The following is an 11,862-nucleotide window of genomic DNA, read 5'->3' on the forward strand; positions in this document are numbered from 1 at the left end:
CAGAAGGAGGGAGAGCAGAGGGTGCTAACAGGGGAAAGAGAGCTAGGAGAGAGAGGGCAAGCAGGATGCCAAGTCTGAAGGTGAACTGGGGAGGGGGTGATGAGGGAGAGCACCCCACAAAGAACATGTCAGGCAGGCAGAGTTCAACGGATCCAAACGTCAGAAAAGCTCAGTCTGGGGTTGGAGACAGACCTCCGCTGTGTAAGCAGGAGAACTGATTTTGATCCTTAGCAAACAAGTAAAGTCTGCTCATGGTGGCATCTGCCCTTAATTCCAATGCTGGGGAAGTGGGGACAGAAGAATCCCTGAGGCTTGCAGGCCAGTCAGTGAGCACCAGGTTCAATGAGGGAGACCCTGTCTCAAAAAAAAAAAAAAAAAAAAAAAAAAAAGAAATCCTCATTACATAGGAAAGCATCATAATTCCTGGAATACTGGAAAGTTCTGCAGGGTTTGGGCTCAAAGTTGCTCTGGTCTTGCTTCACAGAACTTATAAGTGAGCTTTTAACAGTTTGAAGGGTCCCAGTGGTTTGGCTGCACCCCAGCAGCACTAGAGTGAATCGTGTGTGTGTGTGTGTGTGTGTGTGCGTGCAAGTGCACGAGTGTCTGCACATGTGCAAGCTCACATTCATGCAGGTGACAATGCGTGCACAATAGGGTCAAAGGACAGCTTACAGAGTCAGCTCTCTGCTTCTGTCACATGGGTCCCAGAGAGTGAACTTGAGCACTTTTACCCAGTGAACCATCTTGCTGGCATGAGAACATATTGAAATACACTAATACCTAAGGTCACAACAAGGCAAAAATCGACAATATGTGGCACCCAGAGAACAATTACCTCTTGTTAAAAAAAACAAACAAACAACAGTGAAAAGAAAATCCAGCCAAGGACACTAACAGGAAGCAGGCCAGGTGACAGAGTCGGGAGATGTGAGGGCTAAATAGTTACTGTGTCCTATAGTAGGGAAAACCGGGGAATAATCGGAGTTAAAAGAAACAGAACAAAGTTCCACAGGTGAAGAAGTAACAATGTCAAAAAAGGCAACATCAGGTTAGACATAAGGAAACGTGGGGGAGCCCACTGGGGACAAGAGAAATGATGCAAAATGGTGGGGATAGAACACAAGTAACTAAATAAAAGACAGAGCCTCCTAAGATGTGGGAAACCACAAGTGGCCCAGCATCTGGGTGATAAATCCCGAGGAAGATCAGAAGGTCAACTGGATAGTTTTCAAACTGGGGGGCCAGCGGCATGGCTCAGAGAATGAGGGCGCTTGCTGCACAAGCTTGAGATCAATCACCAGAAGCCATGCAAAGTGGAAGAAAAGTACTAACCCCACAAAGTTGTTCTCTGACACACACACACACACACACTTTAAAAAGAAAGCTTTAGATCAGGATAACAATAATAAACCTTTAGTTCCCAAAGTGCAATAAACTGCACACAGGAAGGGCTTAAAGAATACAACAGCCAGGCACATTATTGCAATATCCAGAGAGCATCTAAATCACAGAACAAAGACTCAGGGACTCTCAGGAACGGAAGCAAGAATTACAGCAGACTTTGGGCTGGTGACAGTGGCAGAAAGGAGACAATAGAAGGGCAGTAGAAGTCCATTAAACAAAGACAACACCAACCTAGAACCTTCTATACAGGGAAGAACAAAGTCCTTTCCAAAGTGAATGGTGAATCTGCGGTGCCTTTAGAACTGACTCCGCCCCAAACTACAAGGTCCTGGAGTGTAGACCCATAGTGAAGACGGCCCCTTGCAGGATGCACCGTTTTGGAGCTGACACCAGCAGATTTTTACTTTCGTTCTGTGACCCAACCTGGGTAAGGGACAATATCCAGGTGGACCAGCCTTGGGCTTCCAGTGAGGACTTTAGCCCTCACAAAACCTAGCCTCCCCAGGGACTGAGTGGGTGTATACTCTGCTCACACGGGAGCTGGTGGGACCTGTGTCTGTTGGGGGAGGCCCAGGCTGAGAGCAGGGGCTCTGAATACCCTACCAAAGGCAACAGGAGTTGTGTGTGAGACGTGCTGGGCACAGGGGTCTGAGCAAGCCTTTGTTCTTAAGCCTCACCTAGACTAAGAAGTATGAATGCAGAAGAAAATCAGGAAAAATACATTTTTACATCTCAGTAGTTCATAAGGGCACTTGTAATTTCCATAGCTACCAAGGTGCTCCAGGTGTTGAGACAAGAAGGTGGGGCTCTTCTCAATCCTGGGCTTGGCCCTGTTACTTCTACGCTGGCATAAAATCTGTATTTTTGATGCTCCAAAGCTTAGGCTGGGTTCACATTCAAACAGTTCCAGTTAAACGTATTTCACAGGTGGGAAACTGCCACCAGGCACCCACGACAGGGCAAACAGCAGGGGGGGGGGGTAACAGGAACCTCAGGTCCTCTCAGGGCCACAGTCAGGCTGAGCAGTTTAGACAAGGACGCCCTGGTCTGGTGAGGAGCAGGGCTGGTGCTCCCCTGTGAAGGGCACTTCCCTCCCTTTCACCTGTATTCCCCTTGTCTGCCCAGATTCTCCCTTCTTGGCTGGCCCCTCCTCTCCTCCATTCTGGCCCCTTAGGGCCTCACCTGCACCAGATTCTTGCTGTCTCCTTGCTTTCCCCAGCCACCCCATCTCCCCAGTACAACCTCAGGCCTTACTGCTGCTCTGGCTTCCTCTTCCAGTCTCAGCTCAGACTGGCCCTTTGGGGAGCTCTCCTGACCAACACTGATCCATCCTCTGGCACCTTCCCTTGCACTATGTGTAACGGCCCCAGATGCCTTTCCAAGCCTGTCAGAAGCTCTGTGCCCAGGGACAGCAGGTAGGGTAGATCTCCCTACCCGCCTGAGTGTCTTCTCCTTCCCTGACCTCTTCCACACTCAGGCTGTGCTGGGAGGGACAGGCCTCACCTTCCCTCCTCTCCATTCCAACTCCGTCCTACCTGCTTTGTCCCCACGACTGTGACCGTGACAGACTTTCTCTCTGTCCTCATACAGACACACCAGCAGAACTGGAGTTGCCTTGAGCCAGCAGAGGTGAGGAGGCTCCTCACTCCTCCACGCAGTCTCCCTCTCCCCAGCATCTGCTCAGGGTCAAGGGTCTGCCAAGCCCGGGAAAGCAATGCTAGCGTTAGCTGCATGAGCATTTATAGGGTTCCCACTTTGTGCCAGCCATTGTCTCCTCACCCCATCATCAATTTTACCAGCTCAGACCACCACACTCATTCTCTCTGCTCTGGCTGGAGGAAAGTGAGGGAAAGGGGTGTATTTCCTGTTCCTCCCCCATCACTTCTCCAGATTAGTGGAACTAGGGCAGACTAGACAGCAGGTGCCAGCCATGAACTTTCATCTCTGTAAGACCTGCTCATGATATCAGATCAGGAGGGCTTGAGTCTAGCCACTCCTAGGAACTATCTAAAAACGCAGACCCATAAGCCTCCTCCCTCTCCTGCAATGGGCCTCGTATTATCATAGGAGTGACCGAATCTTACCCTGGTGACCTTGGCCTTGGTCATATGACTTAACCAATGAAGCACAGGAAACGAGCCCATGTCCCAGTTCTAGGCAAAGTCTTGAAGAAGCTGCATTTCTGGGATCCAGATACCATGTCCAGAAAGCATATGCTCAGAAACTGGAGCTGTGGAAGAGCCCTGGGGGTCTAGACTGGACACCCATAGTGAGCGGAACATTCCCCCGCTACCTATAGGTCTGTAAGCAAGAAGAGCTTTGTTTGCTGTTCTGTTGGTAAATGTCAGGACAGCTTGTTACACAGTCACTATGCCCATAACTGACTGATACATACAAGAGCTATCATCAGCCTTGCTACTCAGGCTGAGATATCACAAGTGCTGAGTACAATAGAGTAAGGATGACCAAGGGAATGCCCAGCGGCTCTGAGCCAGAGGAAGCTTCCCTAGGAGCTGGCAGTCAGAGAGCATGAGGGTGCCATGTTGCTGAAACAGTCAAGTGGAAATGGGGCTCAGTTGTGTGTGGCGAACACATCTATAATATCACTACTCAGGAACCAGAGGACTTCCCTGAGCTCAAGGACAGCTTGGGCTACCTACTGAGATCTTGTCTCAAAACAAAACAAAACAAAACAAAACAAAAGACAAGGCAAACAAACCAACAAACTAAACAAGATTTGGGGATTTTCAAGTGCACGGAGCATGCTTGATAGACCCATCTTGCAGATTAAATCATCTTTACAACTTTTCATGGTTATGAAGTGGCAGCGCTGACCGCAAGGTCTGATGGGGTAAGGCTCCCCCACCTTGAGTCACTCTTTGTCACGGGCAGCTCTGTGGCAGGAGAGCTGGAATGAGACAGTAGGCCCTGGAGGCTGCAGGCAGGCAGCTGTATCCTGTGCCCCAGTCCTAAACACACTGGGCAGGGGTGCTAGAAGCAAGTTTTTCTGAGGCCATAGCCACTTCTGGCTCTAACAATGGGTGTTTGGTCTGGAGTCCATTCAGGGCCACACACTAGCCATTGCGCCTTTTGGAAGATGGGGTTGGCCCTCCTCCCACATGGAACTACCCCCAACAGGGTCCATTGTGTCCCAGGCATCTCACTGGCTACAAGGGTTGGGGAGGGTATAAAGAACAGCACCTGACTCCAAGCCCTCCCAGCCTTGATGCAGACAAGACAAGAGGGGACAGACCTGATGCTGATAGGCAGAGGGAAGCAGGGGGAAGACCCTCCGAGAAAAGGTCTCAGAAGTCCCAGAAATGGCACAGAAGCGCGCATGCAGGGCACGGCAGAGCACAAGCAGAGGTTGGGAGGATGAATTCATGCCAGGAGGGGCTCCATGGGCTGTGGCAAGGTGTCTGAGTTTCTCAGCCATACGTGGTACAGCAGCTGGTCAGCGGTATCTCTTCCCTGATCCAAGCCCAGAGACCCCATAATCTACTGTCATGCTCCACTGTGCTCCCACAGGGACTCAGAATCATTCTTGATGACAGAAGGGGAAACCACACCTGTCTTGATATGCCAGGAAACTGGGGCAAAGAGGCGCTGGTGACCAGCAGGTCTGAGGTACCTATGGCTGAAGGTAGACCCTATCTCTTCCCATGCTCCCCCTCCCTTCTTTCTTATTCTCTCCCCATCCTATCTCCTGATCAGCGAGGCGGGGGCTCCCAAGGAGAAAGCAAGACACAGAGCAGTGGGACTATGAGCAACTGCAAGAGTGATCTCCCGAGACGCTGTGCCGTGTAACAGCCTTCTGTGACAGAGTTTTGTTTTGTAATTAGAGGGGCATCTCATGTGGGAAGCCTCACGGAGGTAAAAATCACAGACGGCTGTACTCTTTCATTCTGTGAGTTGGTTTATAAGGAGCTTCCCACGTAATGAGTGTTTTAACCAAACAAACGCCAGACACAGGTAAACACCAACCGTCCTTATGTCTACCACGTGGGCAAAGACCAGCGATTCTAGAGACACAGACTGCCCCCCCCCCACATCCCCACTCTACCTCCTTTCAAAGGAGACGTGATCAAGGCCTCTCACATGTAGAGGGCGTGGTGTCAGTCCTGGGGTAAACAAGCCTGGACTGTGGGGTTCTGGAATGGGCTCAGAAAAAGGAACCCCAAGTGGGTGTCTGCCTATAAACTGGAAAAGTAAACATCTTTATTTTGCCTTAGGGAAGTTCCTGAATGTTCCCAGTGATACTGTGTATGCCAACCCTGAGTGGAGAGATTTTGAAAAAACAATATAAATATTGCATTTCAAACATTGTAAGGTGAGCCCCAGACACATGCTATGGTGAGTTAATGGTACCCCCAGTGTCCTTCTATTGCCCCCCAGAGCTCTGTAGCCGTGCTCCCTGAGCCTCCTGCTATTCCTGGCATAGTGAGAGCAAACAAGTACTAAGGGGTGCACTATCAGGCATGGCCCAGCAGCAAGTGAACTGACCGGGAGGGATATGGGGGAGCCTACAATGGGGGGGGGTTTGGCTAGGGCCAGGAAGGGGAGGTTGGCTAATCCTGCTTCAGTAACCAAAGCACAGAAGTGGAGGTCTTAATTATACTCACATAGACATAGTTAGAAGCCAATGAGGCACCTGGGACTAGCCCCATCTGGTGCTCTACTTCCCTCAAAGAAAAGTCAGTGGCATTTCTAGAGCCCACTGCTTGTCAGTTAACTTCTCCTAATGACCTCCCTTGCCTCCGGGGATGGTAAAAGTGTCTGGTCTCTGCATTACCTGCTCCCCTGACTGTATCACCCAGTAGAGGCTCAGCTCTGATTGCATCCAGGATGCCTTCCCTCCAGTGAGGTGATTTCCATAGAATCCGGAGTACCTGCCTCCATGCCTCACACTGCCAACCACACAGAACCTTCCCACACTGCAGTTTAATCCTCTTACATGCCTCCTCCCACTCTCTCCTCCCCCGGCCAGCTACTAGGCCCTTCCACTCAACGCTTACCCCTCAGTCAACCCTGTAACAGACAGAATCAGTGGATGGCACACAGGCCTGTTGTCAAACCAACTAGGTAAATCTGGGAGGCAACGGCCGTGCCCTGCAAATGTCTAGACCAGAAAGCCAGGCTGGGGCTCGGACTTTGGGACAGAGGATGGAGCCCTGAATCCATCCCCAACAGGAGAGCAGGAGTTAGGTCAAAGGACAAAGGAGGAACACTCGTGACCGGGTGTGACTGAGGTGCAGTGTCACCGCAGAGGAGCAGGTAGGCCACAGCCGAGGAGTCAAGGGCTTTTACTTTGCACACAGTAAGCCGAGAAAGGCTGAACTGATTTTCCTTTTGCAGCAAACACACGTTTCTTTTTAATAAAAAATATCTGACTATATTATAAAAATGAATATATATTAGGCGAGCACACACAAGGCAGAGCATAAAAGAGACAAAAACACCCATCATTGCTTTCTGCAGGCAGAGACTGTTCCCGTCACGGTGGCTGGCATGGGAGTTTGCTCACCCAGGGCTGGGGAGCCAAGGAACCTAGCTCCAGAAATGTTGGCTGCTAGTCCCTAGGTCACAGATCAAATGCCAAAACAAGTAACACCAGGCTGTTAGCAGCCTGGGTGCAGGCTCAGCCACTGGGCAGCCTGCAGGAAGCCTGGAGCTGGTTGTAAGAGCTGAGCCACAGGTGGTGATGGCTTTGCCCATTGTAGGCTTTGCCTGACTGACAAGGGCATCTCTCCCCTGCTCTGAGGTCGTCTTCTGGTTTGGCCAGGAACAGAGCACCATGGGAGTTTCCCAGCAGTGTGCAGACTCTTCTAAGAAGCTGGACTCTAGTACAAGGTGAATAAAGAACTCAGGGACCAAGGGCTTAAGTGATCTTGTTAGGGACACATTCTTGAGATATAAACACAGTTATGGTCAGTTCCTAAGACTGTGTTACCCTACTACCCAAAGCAGCTATGGGAGGTGGTGAACGTGGCTGTAACCCCAGGAGCCCGGCTTATTCCCGAACTACTGCCCAGGCTGCTATCTAATCCTCTCCCAGATAGCTGTGCAGCCCTCCTCCCAACCAACCCACTACAGGAGAAGTGGCTTTAGAATCGTGAGTACACATGTGTGTGTGTGCATGCTTGCATGTGTGTGCACGTGTGTGCGCGTGCGTGCGTGCCTGTGTGTGTCTCAGAGGACAACATCTGGCGTCATTTCTCAGGCTCTGTCCACATTGTTTTTGAGCCAGGATCTTTGCTAGCAAGGAACCTTTTCAAACAGGCTAGGGTACCTGGCCAGGAAAGCCCTGGGACCTGCCTGTCCCCGTTCCAGGATTACAAGCATGCATCGCTATGCCTGACTTTCCTGGCTCCCTTTCATGGGTCCTAGAGATCAAACTCATGTCCTCCTGCTTACAAACAAGCACTTTACCAACCGAGCCATCTCCTCAGTCCTACTACTGGAGAAGTTGGACAAGAGCACAGGTGACTGGCTCGAGCTTTTCCCATGGATGCCTCTGTGGGTGGGCTGGAAGGACCAGAAGACAGGTAGTAGCATCCCACTGGGGTGGGATGTACAATCCGGTGCTACCATGGTGCTAAAGAAAAAGCCCTACTCTAGGCCCCCAAGGGCTGTCTCCTCATCTCTCACACAGCTCGCCCCAGACTCTAGTGCAGGCCAGTCCTGGTGACGTTTCTTCAGTCCTGGGCAATATCCCGCTACTCCAATCCACCCCAGCACCCCACGTAGCTGGCACCTGCTCAGTGCCCACCATTCTGGCCCAGATGGACATGGTGACCTCTTCTAAGTCCCCTTGCTTCTTGCCTTCCCTCTCCAGTCAGGTTCTAAATTGCAGCTTACAGTGTTAAAGCCATGCCTGACCATTGTCCACCAAGGTTTAGACTTCAACAAAAGGGTCCCCCTCCATAGCTCACAGATAGCTTACAGATTAATCCTGGATCTGACACCAGTTCATCCCAAGTCTCCCCACTTACAATACCCCTGGAAATTAGGTACAGAGTTCCTGTGTCATATCTTAGGAGTATAAATCAGGAGCCCACATGCTAGACTCTGCACTCCAGCTTCCCATGAGTTAAGGGTCCTGGTCACAGCCTACCTGTGCCTTGGGATAGCAGGGTTTATCCCTTCTCAGGCCTTTCAAGGCAGTTTCCAGGAAGGGAGACAAGGCAGAGGACTTGGGCAGGAGAGGCCTCAACAATGTAAGCCTCTCCCATGCACCCTACTCCTGGGGGAATGGAGAACTTTGGGAGGAGAGGAGAGGAGCTGGCAGGCACTACAGCTCCAGCTTGGATGAGTCCCCTCTGGAGTGGATCCAGAAGGGCCGAGACTGCAGGGAAGTCACAGTGAGAGCAGCAATGAGGTAGACAGGAAGCCCCTTCCTGTTCCACCCCATCCTCACCAGACTTCAGGTCATGCACAGCTGCCACCAAATACCCGCACGAAGACAGAAGCACCCTTATTTTTGTAGATGAGGACGCTGCATGATTTGCTCGAGACCCGAGGCCTTGAATCCACATTCCCACCACACAGATCACCACTTCCCTGACACCTCCATCAGGGCTTGAAGAGGAGCAGGCCAGTGGTGGCAGGGTGGGAGCTGAGTGGACAGTCTGGGCAGTTTGCCACTCTACCTTCCCACCCCCAGTCCCTGAGAATTTAGAGGCCAATGTAATTGACTGTGAGGTGACAGATCTCTGCTTTGAGCACTACAATCATTCCTCATGGGATTGCTGGGTCTGCAGGAACAGGTCCCAGGCAGTGAAACCTCCCTCAGAGCCAGAACCGGGCTTAGGCCCATAGATCAGGCCCAAAAGTGCAAAACCTCCCTTGGCGACCACATAAGTAGATGATGGGACGGGCAGGGATGCAGAGGACTGAGAGGTACCTCAGGGAATATGAGACCATTCAACTCATCCGAGGTCTATAAAGGGACAGGGACTGGCCCAAGGTCACCCATGAAGATGGGCAGAACTGGGCAAAGTCTTGACTCCTCCATCTGTGCCCACATCCTCTGTAAGTTCTCTGTCCGTGCTAGATGCCTGTGCTGGCACAGCAGAGGCCTCGGGCTCTGGGCACCTCTCTCACTCGAGGAAGAGAAGAGGGTAGAGAAATCACAGCATAGCCTGGGCTCCCACATCTCATGGCATTGACTTGCCCCAAAGAGTCAGTGAGGTTCTCAAACTCCCCACCCCCAACAGGTATTCCAGGTACCCAGTTTGGGAACTGTGCCTCCTCCCAGACCCTACACCCTCCAGGCTTTCCAAATGGGTCAACACCAACAAGCCCTACAGGAGCTCAGGCGATGGGAACTAAGACCGCAGCCCAAGGCCATGCTATCTGTCTCCTCTATGGCACGAGGCAAAGGTATCACAAATGACTACCAAAGAAAGGGAGAGGGAGAACAGGAGGGAAGGGGGAAGTGAGCCCCTGGCCTCAGGAATGGGAAGAACTCAAAGCCACACCACACAAAATTGTGTCCATGGATGGGTTTCAACCACATCCTGCTGGCCAGAGGTGTCAAGTTTGGAGAGCCTTGGTGTGAAGTCTTTACTCCCTTCTATCTCAAGAAGGTGGAGGTGGGACGATGGGCCTATGTGCTTTTCTGTAGCTGTAAACTTCTAGGAGGTGGACAGTGGCCCTGGAAATCTGCCAAGAACTTGATCAGCATAGGAAGGTGGGACCACAGGGGAGCAGCCTGGTGCTCTCTGGCAGACCCCTGAACGCTAGCTTCCCCCAGCAGGGGCAAGGGAACATGCTGGAGCCTGAGACTTGTCACCCAGGGTTTCTTGCCCGAGTCCTATCAGCAGAGTCACGTGAACTCATGTGACCCTGGCCTAGGGAGAACAGGACATTGAGTAGGGTGAGAGAGTGGAGGCAGGAGGATGGACATGAACCTGCTTTCAGAGGTCTGATGTTTCAGGGTGTGTCATTTCCAGCTTGAAAAAAAAAATACAACTGCCAGCCTGCCGTGTTCCTCCTGTCCTCACTATTGAAGACGAGGCTTCCAACAATGTGGGAAAGAGGTGACAGCGGCTCCACCACCTGTTAACTGTGACCTTGGACAAGAAGTCAAACTTCTCTAAAGCCTCAGTTTCCTCATCTGTCAAAAGGGGCCCCATCCCTTTCACACAGACGCTGAACAGAATGGATGTCAGCAGTAGCCCAGGTCAAGCACACAACACCAACCTGGTGGGAAGCAGATCTCACCAAGGAACCAAACATCTCAGTTCCAGGCAGGAAAGGATGAATGGAGCCGGGTTTCCAGTCTCTTCGGACAAACTTCCTCTCCCCATGCCCCTTCCCCTAAGCAGGCCACCCTTTGAGGGAAACAGAGCCTCTCTTCTGTCAGAGGGTTCCTCTGTCTTTTGGCTAGGACCCCACTGCCCACCTCAGGGCACTTGGAGGGTGGGTCGCAATGGGATGGGGTATGCTGTACAGGAACCTGTATAGGTCAGAGCACCTGATGCAAGGTGGCTAGGGCAGGCTGCAGAGGGAACTCCAGATGAGGTGGGTGCAGAGCCTGGACTTCCCATCTGGCTTCGCCTGCTCTCACACCGTGACCTGCGCACCCCCTTGGCCCTTACCTTGAACCATGGGAACCACGCTGCCCCGGCTGGCGGAGGACTTGGACACACGTGACAGTGCGGGCGTCCCTCTGTCCCAGGCACAGAGAGTAGCCGCAAATGCAGCCCAGGCCACGGTCGGTGGTGCCTGCTGGGGCCAGACTGGTAAGGAAAGCGCCGAGAGGTTCCTGGAGGCCCCAGAGGAGGCAAGTGCGTGGCCCAGCGAGAACCCCTGCCAGCTGCGCGTTGCAGCCACAGCTCTGGACGCCCAGCTGCCTCCCTGAGAGCTGCACGCGCGACTCCAGCCCAGTCCCGGGCTCGGGGCGCGCGCTGGAGAGGAGGGCGCGCGCGCTAGCCTACTGGGGAGTGCGCGCTGCGGGCCCCGCGCGCACTGTTGGCAGCGGCTGCGGGGGAGCAGCCGAGGAGCTGTCCCTGGTGCTGACGCTCAACGGCGGTCCCCCGCGGCTGCACCCATAGGCAAGGTCCGGGGACCCATATTTCAGTGCGCGCCCTGCGGGGTTCTCGCTGATCTCCACCAATCTGTTTCTGTCTCCCTGATGTTTGGTCTCGGTGGCGATGGGATTTGCCTGGCTGTGGACAGCGCAACCTTGGAGCAGGTCCCTGATCCTTCTTGTTTCTGGGATAACTGACAGCAGGGCCTTTAAGGCTGATTTAAAACTGAAAGGCGAAGATAATAGGCATAGCACAGCCTAAGTGCTTGATAAATGCTCATCTTTGCTCTTTTTTGTTTCCATTCTCTGGGTCGGTCTCATATAGCCCGAGAGGGTACTGCATAGTCTCTGTACTGGGCTAGTTGGTGACTGGGGCCTGTGATTCAGGTTTCCAGCCATTTGGGAGGAAGCAAATCTTTGCTACT

At 52.4% G+C, this 11,862-nt stretch overlaps 1 protein-coding gene across 1 annotated transcript in view; it reads right to left on the reverse strand.

The window, feature by feature from the left end:
• Positions 1–11,359, reverse strand: part of Fam163b (family with sequence similarity 163 member B) — a 31,165-nt gene extending 19,806 nt beyond the window's left edge. Inside the window, exon 1 of the mRNA XM_057755339.1 lies at positions 11,007–11,359. The gene's annotated coding sequence lies outside the window, so the exon portion shown is untranslated. The remainder of the gene's footprint in view (positions 1–11,006) is intronic.
• Positions 11,360–11,862: the final 503 nt, after the last annotated feature.

This window comes from Chionomys nivalis, chromosome 22 (genome assembly GCF_950005125.1).
Source record: "Chionomys nivalis chromosome 22, mChiNiv1.1, whole genome shotgun sequence".
Lineage (NCBI taxonomy): Eukaryota > Metazoa > Chordata > Mammalia > Rodentia > Cricetidae > Chionomys > Chionomys nivalis.